Here is a 24,319-nt window from a genome sequence, read left to right as displayed (position 1 = left end):
CACAGGGGTTAGCAAGTAGCAGCCACCGTGATCTGCCCTTGACCTTCTAAGGGTGATAGATAATATTGAAGCACAACTCTGGTTCAAGAGGGATGAGCAAAAAGATGCCCCTGTAGTATGGTGATGGGACCGGGGATTAACACTGAAACAACACAAAACTTAGGTTTAGTTGTAATTCACTCACAGGCTTGCAAGTGTTGCAGAATAACTATTTTAAAGGTAGTGGTGAATATCACAATAGTGAATTGGCAGCTCTGAAATCAGCACAGAGCCCAGTACCCAAAGTCCTCCTTCCTGGGTATATCTGAGAAAAGCACTCATACTCCCAAGGATTACTGGATAGTGTTCTGTGTGTCACTCCAGGAGCCTTTATCCCATCTCTCATGTCCCGAGCTGCAGCAATCAAATAACAGCTTTCAGCAAACACAATAATACAGCTGCAACACTGCAATTCCTTGTGCAGCTCATCCTAGCTGCCTGTTTAGCTGCGCAGTCTAACAGGATACTCAGTCTAAAACTCCCTGCAGAAGACAGCCGACCTGTTTGAGCTGCGCCAGAGTTTGCACATTTGCTGTTTACCCTGTCTCTAACTGTTCTCCCAAAAGCCTGGGCTGACTTCAAGAATCCTCCTCCTCCCTCATTGGCTGGTAGAGTCATGTGTTCTGAAGCATAGTGCAGTCACATGATGCAGTGACAGCTGAAACAGCCATATTGTTTGTAGTCTGCAGGAGTCCCACAAATATTAAATCATTGGCAGTCATGTTGTGAAGGTCTGCAGGGGGGTCTCAGGAGCATTAAATCTTTAGTGTCCCAGCTGTTCCCCTGTGATAGGCACAAAGAACAAGGTAAGAGGGATACCAGGGTTTTTGTAGTCAAGTTCTACAAAATGAATCCCACCCATGGGAAAAACTCAGAACTACAGGTGGGGTTTTGCATCACAATCTGCTATCACACTTTTTTTTAGCCCATTTGTAACCCCATTCTGAAAATACATCAGCGTATACATGATGACAGTATATATTTTTTTTCTCACATGCTTCCATCACTCTGTAAGAAAATATAGTCCATGTCCTTTGGGTGGGTTCCAAATTATTCTTAGCAACTTATTAGTTTGTTTTATTACCATGGCTACTGTGCTGTTTTGCAGAAGCCTGTTACTCATTAATTCGTGTATGTAACTGCTGATCCCCCAGGAGAGTAAGTAAATTGCTTTTAAGTTGGAGTCAAGAGGATCATTAGATCCCAAGTCTGACAAGAAGGGACTGAAGAATATGGCCAGATTTTACATGGAGTGAGGGTGGAGGCAGGTAACAGTTACAGAGGGGAAATCAGGTTTATGTTTACTGTTTTCCTGTCCAATATAGTAACAGAGTAATGATAGCAGAAAAAGACCAGCTGGTCCATCCAGTCTGCCCAGCAAGTTTCTTATGTGACCTTCATTCCCTCTGAGTCTGGTTCATTTAACAAGCTTCTCGACCACCTTTGAACCCACATAACAGATGCTTTTGGTTCCAGGACTTTTATTTTACGAACCCCTACCAGAGGTTGCGTGCCTTTAGTTAGAGGAATAGCAAGGTTGCTCTACATGTGCCTTCATCTCAGAGAGGTTTACTCCAAGAAAAGATACACAAACCTAGCCAAAGGAGGTAAAGTGGGGAATAAGGAGAGAAGTTGTGGATGTTGAGCAGATATTCAGGGATCTTGGATGGAAATGAATCAGGTGTTAGAAGGTCTAAAGGAATCATGTGCAGATTCTTTGAGAATAAGTCTGGGCATTTTTTAAATCTGGGAGCAGGTGGGTGGGGGTTAAAGAGCTTACAAAAGTATGGACTGTAGAAGGGGCCAGGTCAAGAAGGTGAGAAGGTAGGCTGTGGGGATGGAGGTTGAGAGAGGGGCTTCGACCTGGGAGTTGAGAGAGAAATTATCAAGGATGGAGATGGAAAGTAAGAAAGAGAGGAGCACTGAGGAGAATTCTTGTCTGACCGTTTTAGTCATACTTCTGTAATGTCAACAAGGACGTGAGAAGAGAAAGGAGCAAGAGGCAGCGGGCAAGGACTGAAAGACTGGGAAGGTCATAGGTCAGATGTGGAAAAGAAGCAGCTTTGGTTGAAGGCACTGGGGAGTATTAGGGAAGAAAAGGAACAGGAGGTAGAGCGGCTGAGAAGAAATCAGCAGGGAAAACAGACAGAGTGGGACCTCTTCCAGAGCTTCTCTGCACAAGTACAGGAACAAAGAAAGTGGATTTGGCAAGCGCTCATCATGACTGAGGGTTGACAGGACAAGAAGGTTGGATGGGTCATAGTGACTGAGTGACTGACAGAGCAGTGTTCTGTGCTGCATTAACTGAGACAAGGGGTCAGCAGCAGTGAAAGAAGACGGGGAAAAGACAAAAAAGAGTGATGATATTAGGCCTCTATTTTGAATCCAGTCTGGGGAAGAGATCATCCTCTCTTTCCAAGTTCAGATAAGATGCAGCCATCGGCGTTGCTACACCCTTAGCTTCTGACTTCCCAAATTGGTCGAGAATTGCACTGATTTTACCAGACTGATTTAGAAGTGCAGGTTAAGAACTTCATTTAGCTTTGACATTTTTGAGCTTTCTTCATGGGCAATAATCAAGTCATCTACATATAGCAATAGATACATCCATTTTCCCATCCTCAGACTTAGAGCATAGGCATGGATCAGCTTTGCTTTGCATGAATGTTTGTTCTAGCAAAAATTTATTTAATTTGCAGTTCTATGCTCTAGCCAATTGCTTAAGACCATAGAGAGATTTTTGTAGTTTGCAGACAAAATGTTCTTTTTCCTTTTTAATGTAACCTTCAGGTTGTACCATGTACATCTCTTTTTCAGTATCTCCATTGAGAAAAGCAGTTTTAATGTCATAATGTCTCACTTCCATATTTCTCAAAGGGACTATAGCAATGACACTTCTGAAAGTACTTTGCTTAACCACTGGTGCAAAAGTTTAATCTTCCCCATATTTCTGAGAAAAACCCTTTGCCAATAATCTTGCCTTTTACCCATGGACTTTACTTTTAGAGTCACACTTGATTTAGAAAACCCATTTACATCTGATAGTATGTTTTCCTGGGGGTAACTCTGTAAGCTCTCTTATCTGCAAGTTACATCAACCCTGCCTGAGCCTAAGGGTCCATGAATGCAACACCCAAGTAATGATCAGGATAGATAAGCAGTGGGGGCACTTTTGTATGTGGCAACCACTGCTCAACCAGATATTGGAGAGGCCATTTATTTATTTACTTATTTATTTAAAAGAGTTGTGCAGAATCTTAAGCACACTCAAGACTTAACTCTAAGAACGTCTGCGAAAGATGATTTTGAGCTCAAAGGATATGTCGTCTCTGATTGCACTGGTGATTCCAGTGATTGTAAATCAACAAGTGGCTACTTGTTTAAACTTGGCGACAGTCTAATTTCTTGGTCTAGTGAAAAGCAACTGTCAGTTGCACTATCATCAACAGAAGCAGAATACATCGCAGCGGCCTGAGCTAGTCAAGAAGCTTTTGGCTGCGTCAGCTACTACAAGATATTAGAGTCAGTTGCTCAGTCAACATTCTTATTTGAGGACAATCAAGGATGTATAAAGCTTGCAAATAATGAGAAAATAAATGCCAGAACCAAGTATGTCAATGTCAAACATCATTATCTTTGAGATTTAGTGGAACAAGATGTGATTGTGTTTGAATATTGCGAGTCTGAAAATATGCTAGCAGATATTTTGACTAAGGCAATTTCAAGGCCAAAGTTTGAGAGAGTCAGATCTAAGTTTGGACTTATCTGAGAAGCAGTTGTTGAGTGGGGGTGTGAGACTTGTATTTTGAATCCAGTATGTTATTACAACTGTTCTCAGCTGTGTGCTAGTGTTGTATAGAAACTGTGTGTTTGTCAGCCTTATGTTGCTTAAAGTTTGTTTTTTTTAAAGAGCCTTTTTCCTCTGCACTCTGTACAATTAGCAGGAAGTTGTTTTATCTCCTTTCTTTTTGTGTGCACTATTAAAGGTGTTCCCTGTGCTTTACAGATTCTGCTTGTCTTACTTACAGATCTGCTAACCCTCTGCTATCAGATGACTTGAAGACTGATGGCTTGAAGATCTAACGTTCTAAACAGAAGAGGAGAGAATCAGACAAGGAGAGTCTGAAAGATGAAAAAAATAGTAAGTGGTGATCAAAGGGAAAAGCGGCAGAAAAAGTGAAAAAGAGAGAGCGAGAGAGACTGAGCAGTGCTTAGTAAAAATAAGGTCAAGGGTGGGTGGAGGATAACGTACAATACTGGAAGTAAAGAAGGAGGAAAGTACAAGCTGATGAAAGTCTGAGGGGTTCCTGGGACCATCTGTGGGGCAGCTAAATTCACTCAGAATGAAAGAGGGAATGTCCTAGCAGGGAACGTGGGAGAGCTAGACATCGAGGTCAAGTAGGGCCACGTGCCCTGAAGATGTTGGCAACATGGAGGGGGTGAGAAAGAGACAGAGAATAAACATACAGCACTGATTTCAAAGCTGGAAAGTCAAACGCATGGAAGACGTTTCTGTTGGTAAAAGCAGCAGCAGGAGAGCCCAACACTATCATGAAATACAGGGGAAAAAATAAGGCAACCAAAGTACAAAAAAAAATAAAAATCACAATAGGAGCAGAATCATGGGTTGAGAAATGGATACAGCAAGTTAGACCCAAGCTAAAATGATTATGGAGAGAGAAAGGCATGCTGGATGGAAGATGTCTTCCAAAGACAGACGAAGCAGGCTTGTGGGGTGAGGAATCAGTAGGGATAAACGGCATTAGGGAGAGATCTCCAGATGCAAAGAGGAAGACGTTTAGAAAGAGGACGTGGCAGGGAAGTTTGTAAAGTCGGCAGGTGCACGCAGAGGGTCAGCTGGTACTCACGGAAGGAGCTGAATGATGAGAGAATAGAGGGGAAGAGAGGAGCGGAAAGATAATGGAGAGTTAGGAATCTGAAACGAAAGCTCTTAAGGTTAGAGCAGAAGGTAGGGCTGAAGAACCTGGATACGGTGGCGTAAGAAGTTGAGGCCTGCGATTGTTTCTTTTATATTGCTTATGGTCAGAGATGATTCGGGCTCTAGCTTTCGGGCCACGTCTGGTTCTCTTAGTAATGACTACAAAGTTAACGGCTAAAACCCATAGGTACCACCCATGGCAGGCGTAGAGTGTGGTAAGCTCATGTAGTTCTCTTACGGGGAGAAGGCCGCTGGTTTCATCCTTGGTGGAAGTGGGGGTCTCTTTGACGCCGTTGCTCCTGTTGTGGATACAGGATTCAGAGCCCTGGCGAGTAGAGGAGAAGGGAGGGAGTCCCAGCCATTGCAGAACAGATATACCTCCTGTCCTGATTCAGAGAGCCTGTATATTATTGTCTGGAGCTAAAGAAAAAGGGATCACCTTTAACTTGTTTGTTTGACCTTCATTTCTACCACTTTACAATACAAATCCTGCTCCTCTAAATGTGGATTTCCCACCACTGTAGAGCAGGGCAGGGTTTCAGCCCAGAAGCCACTTGCTTGCCCATTTTCTTGAACGATATCGTGGAAGCCATGGTTAGCAGAAGAGCTTCAAGTCACATGGGATAAGCTGAGACAGTCCTGGCATTTTTTGCCACTTGGCGTGATCAGACTTGCAGACCGGCTCGTCTTAGGCATGAAGCAGTAACTTAGCTCTTAGAGCAGCAGGCTAAGAATTAGGAAAGCCAGGATACAAATCCCACTGCTGCTCCTTGTAACCTTGAGCAAGCCACTTCATCCTCTGTTGCCTCTGCTACAAACTTACAGGGAGAATTATAAGCCGTGATAGTTTATTATGGGAGGGGACAAATATTACAGGGGGTGGGGGGCCTTCCTTGACAAACTATCACAATGTGGTACTTTTGTATCCTGCGCGATGGCGGCCCACCTCGGCTGGGGCTGCCATTGCTTAAAGGGCTCAAGGCCAGAAAACTCAGCAGCCCTCTCTCAAAGAAGAAGAAATCACCCAGGGACCAATGGTGACCCCGTTCTCCCTCTCTTCTGACCAGACCTTGCCCCTATAGAAACATAGAAATGATGGCAGAAGAAGACCAAACGGCCTATCCAGTCTGCCCAGCAAGTTTCGCACTTTTTTTTTTGTTTTTTTCTCATACTTATCTGTTACTCTTGGCTCTTAGTAACCTTTTGGTTCTATTTCCCTTCCACCCCCACCATTAATGTAGAGAGCAGTGTTGGAGCTGCATCTAAGTGAAATATCTAGCTTAATTAGTTAGGGGTAGTAACCGCCGCAATAAGCAAGCTACACCCATGCTTATTTGCTTACCCAGACTATATAATTCAGTCCTTGTTGGTTGTCTGTATATAGATCCACTTTTCTTCATCAGCCCCTGCCGTTGAAGCAGAGAGCTAAGCTGGATATGCGTGAAGTATCAGACTTTCTCCCCTGCCATTGCAGCAGAGAGCTATGCTGGATGTGCGTGAAGTATCAGACTTTCTCCCCTGCCGTTGAAGCAGATTGCTATGCTGGATATGCGTGAAGTATCAGACTTTCTCCCTTGCCATTGAAGCAGACAGCTATGCTGGATATGCATGAAGTATCAGACTTTTCCCCCTGCCGTTGAAGCAGACAGCTATGCTGGATATGCATGAAGTATCAGACTTTTTCCCCTGCCGTTGAAGCAGAGAGCTATGCAGGATATGCGTGAAGTATCAGTCTTTCTCCCCTGCTGTTTAAGCAGAGAGCTATGCTGGATATGCGTGAAGTATCAGTCTTTCTCCCCTGCCATTGAAGCAGACAGCTATGCTGGATATGTGAGAAGTATCAGTCTTTCTCCCCTGCCGTTGAAGCAGAGAGCTATGCTGGATATGCATGAAGTATCAGTCTTTCTCCCCTGCTGTTGAAGCAGAGAGCTATGCTGGATATGCATGAAGTATCAGTCTTTCTCCCCTGCCATTGAAGCAGAGAGCTATGCTGGATATGCATGAAGTATCAGTCTTTCTCCCCTGCTGTTGAAGCAGACAGCTATGCTGGATATGCATGAAGTATCAGTCTATCTCCCCTGCCATTGAAGCAGAGAGCTGTGTTGGATATGCGTGAAGTATCAGTCTTTCTCCCTTGCTGTTGAAGCAGAGAGCTGTGCTGGATATGCATGAAGTATCAGTCTTTCTCCCCTGCCATTGAAGCAGAGAGCTATGCTGGATATGCGTGAAGTATCAGTCTTTCTCCCCTGCCGTTGAAGCAGAGAGCGATGCTGGATATGCATGAAGTATCAGTCTTTCTCCCTTGCTGTAGAAGCAGAGAGCTATGCTGGATATGCATTGAAAGTGAAGTATCAGGCTTATTTGGTTTGGGGTAGTAACTGCCGTTAAAAAGCAAGCTACTCCCCGCTTTTTTGTGAATGCAAATCTTTTTTTCCACATTCATTCACGTCCTCTAGACTTTATGGATCCACAGTGTTTATCCCACGCCCCCTTTGAAGTCCTTCACAGTTCTGGTCTTCACCACTTCCTCCGGAAGGGCATTCCAGGCATCCACCACCCTCTCCGTGAAGAAATACTTCCTGACATTGGTTCTGAGTCTTCCTACCTGAAGCTTCAAATCGTGACCCCTGGTTCTGCTGATTTTTTTCCGAAAGAAAAGGTTTGTCGTTGTCTTTGGATCATTAAAACCTTTCAAGTATTTGATAAGGGCAAGGCCTGGTTGGCACCATTTTGAAAAATGGCGCTGACTGGGCCCAGGGCTAGAGGGCGCCCCAGGCTCTGCACTGAGTATTGAAGATTACAGTACAGGGGAGTTAGGAGGTGGGGGAGGGGGTCACCTGTCCCCCCACACATACCACCGGGGTTGGGTGAGGGGTTGCCCTAGACACCAAGGATATGGATTTATTTGGATGGGGCGAAGGCATGGGGATTTGGGGAGTGGATATATCCAAAGGGGCAACTTTGATTTAATAAGGGTGAGGGGTGGGGGAATAGAGCAGGTTTTCGCTGTGTGGTTGACATAAATTTTTATTTTTCATTTTATGGGGCCAGTGCCACCGCAGAAGGCAGTAGGGAAGAGGGTCGGGCAGGGATCGCCATTAAGCCCTGGGGTGATTTCTTCTTTGAGAAGGAGCTGATATTTTGGGCATCGGGCCCTTTAATTTTCCCAAGAGACCATCGGGGACTCGCAGTAGCTTCCCAATGCTCCCTTTGGAAAATATCTACAGCTCTATCAAATGCAATAAAATAATGGGGCTGACTTTTTTCTATGTCAGCTGCGTTATTTTATTTACATTGATTTGTCTAAGCATAAGCTGCTCTGCATGCATTAGGACATTTTATGCCCAGTGCATGCAAATTTTTGTCATATCGCGCAATAATATGGCAGTTGAGTGGAGCCCATTCCACTCATGGCTGAGAGGAGCAGAGACCTGGTGGGTCGCAAGCAGCACCCATCCTGCTCTCGGCCGAGAAATGCCGACACTCGGTGGCCGCGAGCAGCACCCATCCTGCTTACGGCTGAGAGAAGAGTCTTGGCGGGCCACAATGGTGCCTTCGTGTAAGATAAACGCGTACCCCCGAAAACCTGCCCCAAGCTCCCCCTGAGCGCGCTGAGCCTATGTTGCATAGGCTGCCGACGCGCGCAAAGCCCGGGGCTTTCCTGGGGGGGGCGTGTCGCGGATGGCGCATCATCGGGGGCGTGTCGGGGGTGTGTCACAGTTGGCGTGTCATCGGGGCGTTCCTGGGGCGTGGCCGTGGCCTCCGGATCAGCGACCGGACCATGGCGTGCCGGCAGCCAGCCCGGCGTGCGCAAGTTATGCCTGCCTCGGGCAGGCTTAACTTTCGCGATAAAGGTAGGGGGTGGATTAGTTGGGGGCGGGGGGGTGGAAGGAAAGTTCCCTCCGAGGCCGCTCCAATTTTGGAGCGGCCTCGGAGGGAACGGAGGCAGGCTGTGCGGCTCAGCACGCACAGGCTGCCGATTTTGCGCAACCTTGCGCACGCCAACCCCGGATTTTAAAAGATACGCGCGGCTACGTGCGTATCTATTAAAATCCGGCGTGCTTTTGTTTACGCTTGGTGCGCGATCAAAAGTACGCGCGGGCGTACTTTTATAAAATCTACCCCTATGTGTGTACAAGAGAGCAATGGAGTTAGTGAGAGAGAGAGAGAGAGGGAGCCTGTGTAAGGGTGCGTGTGTGAACGAGACAAGGAACCTAAGTGTAAATAAGAGAGGGGACCTGTCTGAGTGAATGAGGTCGGGGTCAGAACTGGGGCCTGGACCCTGGGGGGAGGAGGGGGACAGGCACAAGGTTCGCCTAGGGCACCTAATACCCTTGCACTGGCCCTGCCTCTGGGGATAGGGAAATATCTACTGTACCTGAATGTAATCCGCTTTGAACTGCCTGAAAAGCGGAATAGAAATTGAATGCCCAGCTGCGCTGCAAACCAGAACTGAGTCAGCTTGCCACGTATTTGTTTCTATCCCACACCGCATTCAGGTGCTGTAAGTATTTCCCTCTCCCCAGAGGGTTTGTAATCTAAATTTGTACCTGAGCGAACGGAGGGTATAGCGACGTGCCCAAGCTCTGGGATTCGCCTGCTGGCTTCCCTCGCTCTCAGCCCACTGCTCTCACCACTGTGTGACACCCACTGGTCTGGCAACCCTCCTGTACATGTCAAATCGATTCTAGGTGAATTGCCAGCGAGTGACCCGTCCCGGAAGACGTAACGTCCTTCACAGTGTTTTGAATATTGCAGCACAGCTGACTAGGAATTATCCCTGCGTAATAAAAACATCTCAGCTTCTGCAAATCTGGGGACGGTCTGTCAGCGCGTAATGACTGACTCGCTACCCGCCACGAGGGCAAGGGACTGTAATAAGTGGCTTTTAGAGACACCAACGCCAACAGCAGGGAACTGTGAAGTGACTCCGTGATTTCAGGGAAGCTAAAAAAAAAAAAAAGAGAGGAAACGAGGGACTCGGAGGGAGAGAAAGGAAAAGCAGCAGCACAGCGTTGCCAGTGGGTTCTGCGCTGTGCTGGGAGATCCCCTGCTGCCCCTGAGGACCAAGCACCGCATCCCAGGCTGCGCCCGACGGAAGAGATGATGCTGTCCTGTAAATAAAGTGCAGGTTTCATTTCACTTCCCTGACCGACGGGCATGGGGAGCCAGCTCCGAACCTGCAAAATGCTTCCCTGACAGTCCTTAGCTGCTGCACTTAGCAGGATAGGTTTCTACTTATCCGGCTAACGGGCCGATACAGTAAAAGTCGCGGGAGAGCGGGCGAACGCCCAGGCACGCGCACAGGCCACTCTCCTGTGCACGCAATTTAGTATCGGCCCGCAGGCAAATGAGGGCCCGCGGTAAAAAGAGGCGCTAGGGACGCTAGTGTCCCTAGCGCCTCTTTTTGGCCCGGAGCGGCGGCCGTCAGCGGGTTTGACAGCCGCCGCTCAATTTTGCCGGCGTCGGTTCTCGAGCCCGCTGACAGCCACGGGTTCGGAAACCGGACGCCGGCAAAATTGAGCGTCCGGTTTTCAAGCCACGGACTGATTTTTTATTTATTTATTTATTATTATTTTTAACTTTCGGGGCCTCAGACTTAATATCGCCATGATATTAAGGCGGAGGGTGCACAGAAAAGCAGTTTTTACTGCTTTTCTGTGCACTTTCCCGGTGCCGGCAGAAATTAGCGCCTACCTTTGGGTCGGCGCTAATTTCTGAAAGTAAAATGTGCGGCTTGGCTGCACATTTTACTTTCTGAATTGCGTGGGAATAACCAATAGGGTCATCAACATGCATTTGCATGTTGCGGGCGCAATTAGGTTCGGGGGGGTTGGACGTGCATTTTCGTCGCGCTATTACCCCTTACTGAATAAGGGGTAAGGGAAAACGCGCATCCAAACGCGGGTTAACAGTGCGCTCTGCCGGAGCGCACTGTACTGTATCTGCCTGTAAGTTACTGCAGAAAGCCTGATAAGTCCAGAGTTATTTTTTTCTTTCTGTCCATTTTTAGAGGGTTTTAAGTAGCGCTAGAAGTTAAGTTTCCAGCGCTAAGGAAGACATCCTTAGGCCAGCGCACCTCTCTGCATCGGGGAGCACTGCTTATTGCCCTTATTTGCATGGGATTTCCATGAGAGGGCGCTAAGCAGCCCTCCCATTTTTGAATGCCCCATTTTCCTGCATTGACTGTAAGGTTTATAGTCACAAAATGAGCATTCAGGTGCAGGCATTGCCGTGTGCTGGCCTGAATGCACCTTTCTGCAGCGGCCTGCTGGTTTGTCAGATAATTCAGGGAGGACTGTGCTGGACACTTATACCGATGCTCGGGGGGGGGGGGGGGGCAGGGGATTCAGCATTGTGCAGTTGTGCAGATTTCCTTCCTGAACAGAATTCTTACATTTATCCCACAGAATTAGGCGCAGGAAGCAGCAGCAGCAATAGTGGAGGCCTGTGCAGGCCTGAAGGCAGGAAGGGATAGCTTCGGAGTCACCCGGAAGCGAGAATGGAAGCAGCAGCGGGCCGGCCTGCACGGATCAGAAGAGAGTTGGGGGGAGCCACCGACGTTAGCCCAGGCGAGCCTGAAGAGAGGAGCCTGCAGCGTCGGGTCCGGCCTGCGTGACCCAAACGCAGAAGAAAGCAGTGGTGGTCTGGTGGAGCCTGAACGAGAGACGTAGGCAGCGAGCTTGGGGAAAGGTAGGAAAGAGCCGGGGATCTTGCTAGAGGCGGTGACAGAGAGAAAGCTTAGGGGATCTTGCTAAAGCAGGGGGGGAGACAGAGATAAAACGAAGAGGTCTTGTTGGTGAGGGGGAAAGAACTGAGGGAGGAAAAAGCTTTCTTTCCGTCTGTCTTCTCCCTGCTCTTGCCCAGGAGTCAAGCCTGAGGCAGACAGAGGGAAAGTTATGGGGACTTGCTGGAGTGAGGGAAGAAAAATTGGCGGTGGTGGTAGGGGAGGAACAGAGAGAGAGAGAGAGAGAGAGCTGGGGAAGGGTTCAACCCTTTTGGGAACCAAGAGAGAAGGTAGGGGGGTGCCAGAGGGAATGAGCTGGAGGTCTTCCTGGAGGGTGGGGAGAAGGAGAACAAGTTGGGGATTTGAACCTGGTGAGGCACATAAAGTTGGGTACAAAAAAAAAATAAATAAGAGATTCTGTGCACAATATTTTAAAATTCTGCAGAAATCTTGTGTTCAGTTAAAATAATACAATATAAGCTTTTTTATTTTTGTGCAGAATTTTCCAGTTATAAGGCCTGGCCCTTCCAGATCAAGCATGGGGAAGGGGTTCAAGCTATAAGGGAGAGAGAGATGGGGAGAGTTATTGAGCCTGTGGGGGAGCGAGAGCAATCTGGAAGGGCCAGGCCTTATGACTGGAAAATGAGTCCAATCTCTGGAGGGTAGAGTGGCAGACCCGGAGGAGCTATAAGGGAGGCAGAGAGGTACAGAGAGGAGACCTTCAAGGATATAGTAGAGAAGTCCCACCTCCTGTGCTGCCTTGGAGGAGGAAGATCACCTGGAAGGAGAGCATCAGCTTGATGAGGCAGGAAGCAATCCTGAAGCTAGGACCTGCCCTCAAGGTGATGTAGTATCCTCTCACACCGAGGATAGGTCTCCAGGGGCACGTGCCCAGGAGGGAAGGGTTAGGACGGTCATTGCAGTTGGTGATTCGACTATTAAGATGGTTGACAGCTGGGTAGCTGATGGACGTGAGGATCACTTGGTAATTTGCCTGCCTCGTGTGAAGGTGGTGGACCTCACTCATCACATAGATAAGATTTTAGAAAGTGTTGGGGAGGAGTCAGCTTTCTTGGTACATGCGGGAACCAATGACATAGAAAAGAGGTTCTGGAAGCCAAATTTAGGACTAGAATGTTGAAATTCAGAGCCTCCAGGATAGCATTCTCAGAAATGCTCCCCGTTCCACATTCAGGAACCCAGAGGCAGGCCTCACTCCAGAGTCTCAATGCATGGATGAGACAATGGTGCAGGGAAGAGGGTTCTAGGTTTGTTAGAAACTGAGCATCATCATGGGGAAGGGGGGCGGCTTTTTCCAGAAGGATGGGCTCCACCTTAACCAGAGTGGAAGCAGTCTGCTGGCACTAACCTTTAAATAGGAGCTAGCGCAGCTTTTAAACTAGATAATGTGGGAAAGCCGATAGTTGCTCAGAAATGCATGGCTCAGAACGATGTATCTTTGAAGGATACTAAGAGAACAGGGAAAAGAGGGCATCCCAGTACAGAGGTTGCAATAAATGCCAAAGGGGACCAGGTGCCTTTAAGTAAAGAGCAGAAAGATTCCAAATTACCCCGTCAACCGATGAGCAGGTTGTTAATGCAAACAAGAAACATACTTTGAAATGTCTGTGTACAAATGATAGAAGTGAGATAATCAAATTTGCAGATGACACAAAATTGTTCAGAGTAGTTAAATCACAAGCAGATTGTGATAAATTGCAGGAAGACCTTGTGAGACTGGAAAATTGGGCATCCAAATGGCAGATGAAATTTAATGTGGATAAGTGCAAGGTGATGCATATAGGGAAAAATAACCCATGCTATAATTACACGATGTTGGGTTCCATATTAGGTGCTACAACCCAAGAAAGGTGTCATAGTGGATAACACATTGAAATCGTCAGTTCAGTGTGCTGCGGCAGTCAAAAAAGCAAACAGAATGTTGGGAATTATTAGGAAGGGAATGGTGAATAAAACGGAAAATGTCATAATGCCTCTGTATCGCTCCATGGTGAGACCGCACCTTGAATACTGTGTACAATTCTGGTCGCCGCATCTCAAAAAAGATATAATTGCGATGGAGAAGGTACAGAGAAGGGCTACCAAAATGATAAGGGGAATGGAACAACTCCCCTATGAGGAAAGACTAAAGAGGTTAGGACTTTTCAGCTTGGAGAAGAGACGACTGAGGGGGGATATGATAGAGGTGTTTAAAATCATGAGAGGTCTAGAACGGGTAGATGTGAATCGGTTATTTACTCTTTCGGATAATAGAAAGACTAGGGGACATTCCATGAAGTTAGCATGGGGCACATTTAAAACTAATCGGAGAAAGTTCTTTTTTACTCAACGCACAATTAAACTCTGGAATTTGTTGCCAGAGAATGTGGTTCGTGCAGTTAGTATAGCTGTGTTTAAAAAAGGATTGGATAAGTTCTTGGAGGAGAAGTCCATTACCTGCTATTAAGTTCACTTAGAGAATAGCCACTGCCATTAGCAATGGTTACATGGAATAGACTTAGTTTTTGGGTACTTGCCAGGTTCTTATGGCCTGGATTGGCCACTGTTGGAAACAGGATGCTGGGCTTGATGGACCCTTGGTCTGACCCAGTATGGCATTTTCTTATGTTCTTATGTTCTTATGTTCTTAAGTCTAAACAAGAAGATGGGAGAGTTAGAGTGAATAGCACTGGATGAAGAGGTAGATATAATTGGTGTCTCAGAGACCTGGTGGAAGGTGTGATACCAGGGTACAAATTATATTGAAATGATAGGGTGGATCAAATTGGTGGAGGGGGTGGGCACTATATGTTAAAGAGGGCATTGAGTCAAACGGGATAAAGGTTCTGCAGGGAACAAAAAGCAGTGTTGAATCCCAGGTGAAAAGGAGAATAAAATAGCAATGTGGCTGTATTACCGTCCACCTAACCAAAATGAACAAACAGATAATGAAATGCTAAAAGAAATTAGGGAAGCTAACAAAATCACCAGCACAGTAATAATGGGTGATTTCAATTACCTGAGTATTGACTGGGTGAATGTTACATCAGGACATGCTAGAGCAGTAAAGTTCCCAGATGAAATAAATGACTGCTTCATGGAGCAGCTGGGATAAGAACCAACAAGAGGGGAAACTTATTTTAGACCCGGTCCTTAGTGGAACACAGGATTTGGTGCAAGAGGTAACGGTCATGCAGATTCAGTAAGAAACATGGGAGGACGGGTGCTCCGTGTTGAGTGCCCGCTCAGCCACCTTTCCTGGGTGCACAATCCTGTATTTAAATGAGGGGACGCGCTAAAAGGTGGCACTATGGAAGATTACATGCCCCTGGCACCTCCTTGGCTGAGGAAAGATGGCTGTCAGCAGGTTAAGGAAACAGACGCTCAATTTTAGGAGTGTCAGTTTTCCAGACCCGCTGACAGCCATCGGTTAGGAAAATGGGTGCCGTTAAAATTGAGCATCCATTTTCCTATCCTGACTGGCTGGCACATTTTTTTTATACATTTTTGTATTCGGTTTTTTTTTTTGTTTTTTTTTTTTTACAATTTTGGTTTCTCCGACTTAATATCGCTAGGACATTTTACTTTCGGTATCCCGCGTGACTAAGCAATAGCCTCATCAATATACATATTTATGTGATGAGCACTTTTTCTTCGGGCCGTGGTGAGAGGAGCTCTGCCACGGCCCTGCCGATCTTTCTGCTGTGTGTATCCGGCAGTAGTTCCCTGCTCAGCCCCCGGTGGGATGAGGTCCACCAGCAGCCGCATGGGCCTCCATGTCGGCCATCAGCGCCCCCCCTATGGCCCTGCACCCAGGGGGGCTCCCCCCCTTGATATAGCACTGGCTTTTCCCAGTAGAGACAGCAGCTGCCTTGGAGCCCAGAACCCGTGATCCAGTTGCTTGCAGGTCCCTCAGTGGTTCCGTCTCTTCCTCAGGGGGTCGGGCTTCCTGTTTAAGGAGGAAGCACATGCAGGAGGCGGGACAGCTGCCTCACAAACACTGAGCTCCTTGTTTTATGCCCCCGAGACCACCACTACTGCTGGAAAGGGCAACACAAGTAATCATTCGCATCGGGTGGTAAAACAGGCAGCACCCGCCTTGCACGGGCCCCCTTCTAGGACTGGAGCCTGGGAGAAGCCATTCCTCTAACCCCGTAGTCCACCCCGACAAGGAGCCAAATCCGCTTGCATCTAGGTCTGACTGTGCTTCAAAAACCCCTTTCATTACCGAGACACACACATAGAGGAGCAGCCTAAGCACAAGGACGTTATTCTTCACTTTAGTAGCAGCCTTGTTTCACTTATGTCTTTTATTCAGCGCTGTGTATGCCTGAGATATTTATAGTTAAGAGGCAGCAACAAGTACTGGAAATAAAAGTAAAAGACTGCCACTTTAATGGGCTACCAGTGAAGTAAAATACAATGCCTATCAGTGAGGACATTATCGCTAAACAAACTGTCTCGTTGCAGGTTAGCTTTATGCCAGCCATTTGTGTCTTATAGTGTTAAACAGAAACTCAGAAATGGAAAATGTTTGTTTGTTTGGGTTTTTTTAACTTTTATTTATCAATTTTTCAAATAAAACAAATGAACAACAAAGTCATTCACAAGGCCATAAAGTAGGAATCAATAAAACATCACCCCCCCTTTCCCTCCCAACTTCCCCCCCCCCCCCCCCCAGGCGCTGTCCAATATAATCCGAAATCTGAGATCTGAGTACGCTCTGCAATAGTACAGTAACATATAAAAAATCAATGACAGTAATGTATAAAAATATTAATGACAGTAATGTAAGACACCCAGGTAAGTCCACAGATCAGATAAATAAATGAACAGACTAGATAGATAACGAGTCCTGTTTGCCGTTAGTGTTGAGGGTCACCAAACTCAGCCTGCTACTTCCGGAAGTCCTTCCTTGCGTTTGGGGATATGGATGGTATGAAATCATGTAGACGGATCCAGAATTTTGCTGCGGGCTCGAGGATTAAGAGAGAGCAAGTACGGGTTCCACACATCCAATCACAGTTTGTATCGTTTGTGAGATGGTGAAGATTTCGCCGACAAGTGTTCATAAACGACTAATTGGTGCAACTTCAGCCGCCAATGCGTTACTGATGGTGGTTCCTTATTTAACCACTGTGTCAGTATTGCCTGTTTCGCCAATAGCAGGGCTTTACTAAGAAAAAGACGGTGGACTTGCTGACATAGTCCAGGACCGTTGTCCTTCATAATGTGTAGTAAGCATACTTTCGGGTCTACAGGCAGATCCATCTTGAGAAGGCCACCGAGGAAGCGCAGGACTTTAATCCAAAATTGTTGGATGGGATTGCAGTCCCAGAAATTATGTAGAAGAGTTGCACAGTTCGAGGGGCATTTGAAGCAGTTTGGGGAGGACGTCAACTTCCATTTGGACGCCTGTAGAGGGGAAATATAAACTCTATGCAAAAGTTTATATTGGGTTTCTCTCAATTGCACATTTTCCACGCATTTAGCTATAGCGGTGAAACATTGCTTGAGCTGAGCAGCAGATATAAGACTGTTGAGATCATGAGTCCACAGCTCCGCTAGGGTGAGAATTCTGTCCGAGGTTTCCAAGGAGAGAAGTTTTTTCACCATACTGGAACAGGACATACTTGACAGTGATAGGGAAAAGAACCCCTTCAGTATGCACTGGCTTGATAGTATGGCGGGTTGGCAAGCCCACGTTTGTAAAAAGTGACGGATCTGTAAGTAAGCAAAAAAACCAGTTGAAGGCAGGGCATATGCTATTTGTAAGTCCGTAAAAGACTGTAAGTGGCTTCCAGTGGAGTCAAACAATTGATGGACGTGGGTTAAGCCATTCTCCTGCCATAGGTTGAAAACAGAATGTTCCCAACTGGGAGAGAACGCCGGTAGTCCTTTTTTTTGTAGCAAGAATCAAGGTGTGCCACGAGATACACAGCTGTGTGCATAGCTTTTTCCACGTTAAGCGACAAGCCGCGATGTAAGGGAAGTCTTGAATATGCTGGGGAAGCTCGCCCTCGGAGCTACCAAGAGATTGCACAGCGCAAGGGGTTGGCACCAATCTTGAAGTAGAGACGTAGGTGTTAGGATGCTTGTGGCGCCAAGCCAATCTCGCACATGGCAAAGCAAGTTAGCAACATTATAGAGGTGGATGTTAGGGCACTGCAGGCCTCCGGCAGCCAAGGGTTGCATTAACACTGGCAGGCTAATGCGTGCTTTCTTGTTTCTCCAGAGTAAACCACGAAGTGCTCTATGTAAGTCCGTGAGATGTGGCTGTTGAATCCAGATCGAATCCTACTGCTAGGGCCAGGATATTTCTTACCTTACAATGGGTCATGGCCACCCAAAGACTAAGGAGATGCTTGCTAGCCTTTCTGCCTTTCATGAAGCCAACTTGGTTATCTGATATCAGATGAGGCAATATTGTACTCATTCTCGTGGCCAGTATCCTTACAAATAGTTTGACATCATAATTTAGCAGAGAGATGGGCCTATAGGATGCTGGATTGAGTGCATCCTTGCCAGGTTTTGGAAGTACTGTGATATAAGCAGTGGTGGGATCCCTAGAAAACCCTTGATGGGAGACCTTTGCAAAATAAAGCCCAATATCAAATTTTAATAACTTATAGTAGTCAGCATTGAAACAATCTGGTCCTGGTGCTTTGTGTGACTGACTAGATCCGATATTTTCCCAGATTTCCTGCATTGTAATTGGGGCATTTAATCCTTGTAACTGCTGAGCGGTGAGTGTGGGCAACATAAGGGAATTGAAAAAATTATTTTCCTCAGTGGCGGCATGAGCCTGAGGTTCTGCAGCATAAAGCTTCTCATAAAACATTCTAAATATCTCGCAGATTTTGGAGCCTGGGGTGTGGCGTACCCCTTGTATGTCTTTAAGGGCTGCTATAAAAGCCGTTCCACGTTGGGCCTGTCCTGGTTTGCCAGCAATTTGCCCATTTTATTTCCAAATCTAAAAAGCTTATGTGAATAGCAGAGCAAGTCGTGTTGGGCCCTACGATGTATGTAGCAATTTACAGTGTTCAATAGGTCCCTATATTTCTGTTTGGTTTGACTAGAGGGATACGTCACCAACTTACGTTTCGCCGTATGTACTTCCTTCCCGAGATCTATAAGTTGCTTATTAACTATTTTCCGCTGTCTGATGACATATGCAATTATTTCCCCTCTCATCGTGGCTTTACCCGCTTCCCAAAACAAGGTTGGGTTATCTTGATATCGGGAGTTGTGAGATTTATAGTTTTCCCATTTTTCCTGAAGATAAGCTCTAAAGCTGCTATCCTCAGAAAGGTGGGCTGGGAAGCGCCACCTAGGCCGTTCCTGCCGTGGACCCCCCAGACGAGCATCCATCCATATCATAGCATGATCGGAGAACTCCTCGGGGCCTATCTCTGCTTTTTCAAGTTTCTCAAAACACTGGGGAGAGACTAGAATATAATCTATTCGTGACATAGATTGATGAGCACGGGCTACGTGTGTGTAGACTTTCTGTTCAGGATGGAGAATCCTCCAGGGGTCAACTAAGTGCAAGTGGTGACAAAGATAGGGCAGTCCTTTGTACAAAGAAATCTGCGCAGTTGAATGTGAGTTAGATTGGTCCAAACTGGGATCCATCACCTGATTAAAATCCCCAGCTATGATAGCTAAACCTTTCCTGTTCAATGTTATATTTTGTGCTAAGGTTGTAAAAAAAGAGTGTTGATATGAATTTGGTGCATAGATACTACAAAGGGTAACTTCGACCCCGAAGAGTTTCCCCACCACTAAGACAAAGCGGCCCTCATTGTCAGAAAGTACACGGGCATCTTCAAAAACTGTTTGCTTCCCAAGTAATATTGCAACTCCTGCTTTCCTGTTCTGTGCCAGGGAGTGGAAAACAGTCCCCACCCAGTCCCGAGCTAGCTTTTGACTTTCTACTGTTGTTAAATGCATCTCTTGTAGAAAAGCAGTTTGTGCTTTACTCCTGCGTAGGGATTGCAGTACTTTTGCCCTTTTGACTGGCGATCAAGGTCAGCGACATTCCAAGAAATGCATCTTAACCTATCAGCCATTATCCCGAGGTAAGGGGATAACAGAAGTGCTAGTGGTAGTACAACTGAAAAGCCAAACGGCACACCCCTCCCAGCCTAGAGGTGTCACCACTGGGCCTGCCATGGCACTTGATAGTGTTCGTAGGCGTACAATGAGCGTACATCTATGTCCCTTAATACATACAAGATAGTTATAGAGACAAACTTCAGCGCTGCCCCATTCCCCCCCCCCCCTTCCCTTCCCAATACCCAAAAACCCAACTTTATAATCACACATACGATCTCCATAAACGGAGATAGGAGATCACCCGAACTACCTTTCTGGCTTCCCCGCCAAAACATGGTAACTGAGGTAGATAGGCCAAACTGTACTACAGTGGTTAGATCCTCCAGTTACTTGATCCCTGTACATTGGAAAATAAATAATCTGAACAGGATATAGTAAATGAGAAAAAATGAGAATACTTTTCTTTTGAATAGGTCCGCACAAGTAGGAGAGAATTCCTGCCTTTTTTTCTGAGAGCGCTACCGAGTAGTCTTGAAAAGTCATGATTTTGCTGTTCTCGTAAGTCAGATTCATATTACGCCGAAAAGCCTGGAGAATAGCAGTTTTATGACAAAAATTTAAGAATCTCGCCAGCACTACCCTAGGTCTTGTGGCATCCGATTTCTTTGACCCCAGTCTGTGTGCCCTTTCAACTGTCATGCTGCCTATGATCCCTGTGAGGCCAAGCTCCTGCGGTAGCCAGGTTTTCAGGATTTTTGCCAATTCCCGCTCAGGAACAGTCTCTGGGATTCCCACAATTCGCAAATTATTTCTCCTAGATCTGTTCTCTAAATCCTCCACCTTGCATTCTAGGGCAGTCACCTGTATAACCAGCACTCCCTGCTTTTGCAATAGGTTTTGAGTGTCTGCTTCCACATCAGCAATGCGCTGTTGTGTCTGCTACATGATTTTTGATTTCTTGTAGAGTTTCATTATCTGCACTGATTTTTTGAACCAGATCGGTGAAACGGGGTTCCAGCACCATCACAACCGCCTGTGTGACATCCCCCACGAGGTCCGATTTTTCTGCCGGCGCACTGGGGCTCAGGGTTCCGGTGGCCATTTTTCCTTCGGTCTGCCTGCCCGTTGTCTTTTCCCTGCGCTGTGGTTTCGCCACCATTCTGGGCTCACTGCCGCTAAAAAAATGAATCTATCGTTGGCTGAGAGGGACCCCGGTTCTGCTGGGGCCACCACGGTGTGGATCTGGCGATTTTTGCGCCGGTTTTGGAAAGATTCACGGCGGGGGAGCCAGGAGCGTGGTCTGCCTGTAGCCTACCCACTCATCAGGTCACGTGATCTCCTGGAAAATGGCTTTTATATGATCGCATGCTTATGTGTCCATTATCTTCCGCTCCCTGCAAGATTAAAGCCCCAGATTGGCAAAGGTTCTCCCTTAAACTGGCATGCACAATATCTGGGAAACACTGGCCCCGAAAAACGCAAAGCAGAGTACCACGGTAAATGATGGCAGAAAAGGACCAACTGACCCCATCAAGTCTGCCCAGGCTTAGGGACGGTAAATTTAATACTGGCACGTGGGCACACATGTATGCGCATATGCCGGCTCACGCCAAAGGATGTGGCCACATTAGAACATACACGCCCCTATGAGGAAAGACTAAAGATTCTCATCATTTCGCCGGACGAAAACAACGTACTCTTCAACTCCTCAAGCTCGTCACAATTCGCAAAAACCTCCATTAACCACTCACTCTCCGTCAGAGATTTAGGAGTTCGGCTTGATAACCAATTTAACCTCAAAATGTTTGTGCAAAACACCGCTAAAGAAAGCTTCTTCAAACTGCAAGTACTTAAAAAACTGAAACTTCTTCTTCACTTCCAAGACTTCCGCCTGGTGCTGCAATCCATTATCCTGTCCAAAATCGATTATTGCAACTCCCTCCTCCTCGGTCTCCCTGCAATCACAATCAAACCACTGCAGATGGTTCAGAATGCCGCCGCCAGGATTCTCACCAACTCAAAAAAAAGGAGACCTCATCACTCCCATCCTTCAGTCACTTCACTGGCTACCCATCAAATTTAGGATTTCCTTCAAGGTTCTCATGATGATCCACAAAGACATCCATGACATCTCTCCCCTGAAGCTAAGTAACCAACTTCGTCCGCACACCTCAGACAGACCCTGTCAGAAGAGCCTACAAAGGTTCACTTTATACCCCCCCCCCAGCTAAAACCTCCTTAAGAAAGCGAGCCTTATCCACAGCAGGTCCCACCCTATGGAACACGCTCCCCCCGGATCTACGTCAAGAACTCTGCCCTCAGACATTCAAAAAAAACCCCTCAAAACTTGGCTCTTCAGTCAAGCTTTTACGGAGACTTAAGCACTCTCTGAAGCCTCTACACGGACCCTGACAAGGGTCCCCCAGACAAAGGCACGCCACTCTCTCATCTTGTCATCCCATGCATTATCTGGGGCCCTCTTTCCTTCATTCTACCTTCTCTGCCCCACCCCTCTTTCTTCGCCTGCCCCTATACTGAGCCTCTCCCCTTCAGTTTATCTTTAGGTACACCTCAGATTTTCGGACCTAAGCACTAGCTTTCCCAACCTAGTAACCTATATTATGCACTCGGCTTTCTTCCATATCTATTCGCTACAGGTATTCGGCACATCATCACTTTCGGACTTGTATTGAATCTCTGTTTTTGTTCTTTTGGTTGTAATTATTCCTTATTTCAATGTACAAATGTTTCAATGTTTCAATGTTCCTTGTATCACACCCTTGCGTCTGTTCTGTTGTACTGTAAACCGGTGTGATTTGTATTTTATACAGGAATGTCGGTATCTAAGAATCTTAAATAAATAAATAAATAAAGAGGTTAGGACTTTTCAGCTTGGAGAAGAGACGACTGAGGGGGGATATGATAGAGGAGTTTAAAATCATGAGAGGTCTAGAACGGGTAGATGTGAATCGGTTATTTACTCTTTCGGATAATAGAAAGACTAGGGGGCACTCCATGAAGTTAGCATGGGGCACATTTAAAACTAATCGGAGAAAGTTCTTTTTTACTCAACGCACAATTAAACTCTGGAATTTGTTGTCAGAGGATGTGGTTAGTGCAGTTAGTATAGCTGTGTTTAAAAAAGGATTGGATAAGTTCTTGGAGAAGTCCATTACCTGCTATTAAGTTCACTTTGAGAATAGCCACTGCCATTAGCAATGGTAACATGGAATAGACTTAGTTTTTGGGTACTTGCCAGGTTCTTGTGGCCCGGATTGGCCACTGTTGGAAACAGGATGCTGGGCTTGCTGGACCCTTGGTCTGACCCAGTATGGCACGTTCTTATGTTCTTATAAAATAGGCAGCACGCGCGTACAATGTTATATGCACACGCACAAAAATGCCGCCTCTCCCGCATAAGTGAGGGGGGGGTTTAGTAGACATGCGCACCGACGAAATTACCAGTTTCCCCAGTTCGTTCTCAGTTTGCCCAGGTAAGGGATAGGACGTCCCAAACCTCCCCCCCAGCTACCTTTTACCATGTGAGCCCCCAAGCCTTAGAACCCTCCTAACCTCTTTCGTTTTTTTTGTTTCAGGACTTAAAACACGGTCGGGGATCCCGGCGCCTGCTTGTGCAGCTTTATGTACTTCCGCGCGGATTTCACCGAGAAGTCCAGGACGGCACATGCCCTGCCCAGACCACCGCTTTCTTCTTTCCCAAAAACTGTGCATGCGCGTACCAGGAGTTACGCTCGTACTCGTGCGCCTTTTAAAATCCGCGCAGCGCACGCCAGCCCATCTTCAGTGCATATTTCCCAGCTCTGGCACATGGAGGGCTTTTAAAACTCACCTTTCAGAGAGCATTAGCTGGCAAGGATGGGGGCCGTTGAACCTTTGGCGTTTTTACTGGATGTTTCAGCTCTTTTGGATTCACCTCGGGAAGAAGCAGCAGGGAGGGGGGACTTCAGTGCTTGTCTTTGTCTCGGATGTAGATCGTCATTTAGTTCTGAAAATGTATTTTCGAAATCGTGATTCGCTGATATTTTGTACAGGAAGTGAGTGTTTTTCTAGATTTAGCTGAAGCAAAGCAGAAAACCAGGAAAAAACTTATTTTTCAAGAGTTAGGTCCTGTTTTCCCTAAATTCCCAGGTAATGTATTTCTGAATTTCAGGGGAGTAGATGTGTTTTCTTTTAGAGAAGTTTGTTTCTGATAGACAGTTGAACTGATGATATATTTCGTTTTCACTGTATTAAAATATTTGAGGTGGTTCCATGTGTCTGAGGGTGTTTAGTTTGTGTTTTTGTTTATATTATATTCTTTTTCTTTTCATTTTGGGGGAGGGGAGGGGGAGTTATTTTCCTCTATGCCACTCGGATGCCTCCTTAGGGTAGCTGGGTCAGAAAATACAGAGGTGTGGTTTTTATGTTCTTGACTTTTTCCTTGTGTGTATTGATTGTGTTTATCTGTCTGTCTTCTTTTTACATTTTTTTGTGCAAATGCAAAAATTACCATACATAAAACATAGTTACGCGTACTTTTGTGAAATAGGCAGGGG

General features: G+C 46.4%; 1 long non-coding RNA gene across 1 annotated transcript; it reads left to right on the top strand.

The window, feature by feature from the left end:
* Window positions 1-736: 736 nt before the first annotated feature.
* On the top strand, window positions 737-24,033 carry LOC115082392. The gene is made up of 4 exons (XR_003854159.1): window positions 737-845; window positions 4,068-4,180; window positions 11,389-11,671; window positions 23,360-24,033. It is a non-coding gene; the product is annotated as an uncharacterized LOC115082392 (long non-coding RNA).
* Window positions 24,034-24,319: the final 286 nt, after the last annotated feature.

This window comes from Rhinatrema bivittatum, chromosome 1, assembly GCF_901001135.1.
Source record: "Rhinatrema bivittatum chromosome 1, aRhiBiv1.1, whole genome shotgun sequence".
In the NCBI taxonomy this organism is placed as follows: Eukaryota; Metazoa; Chordata; class Amphibia; order Gymnophiona; family Rhinatrematidae; genus Rhinatrema; species Rhinatrema bivittatum.
The sequence above is the reverse complement of the archived record's forward strand: the minus strand, read 5'-3'. Positions and strand labels throughout refer to the sequence as shown.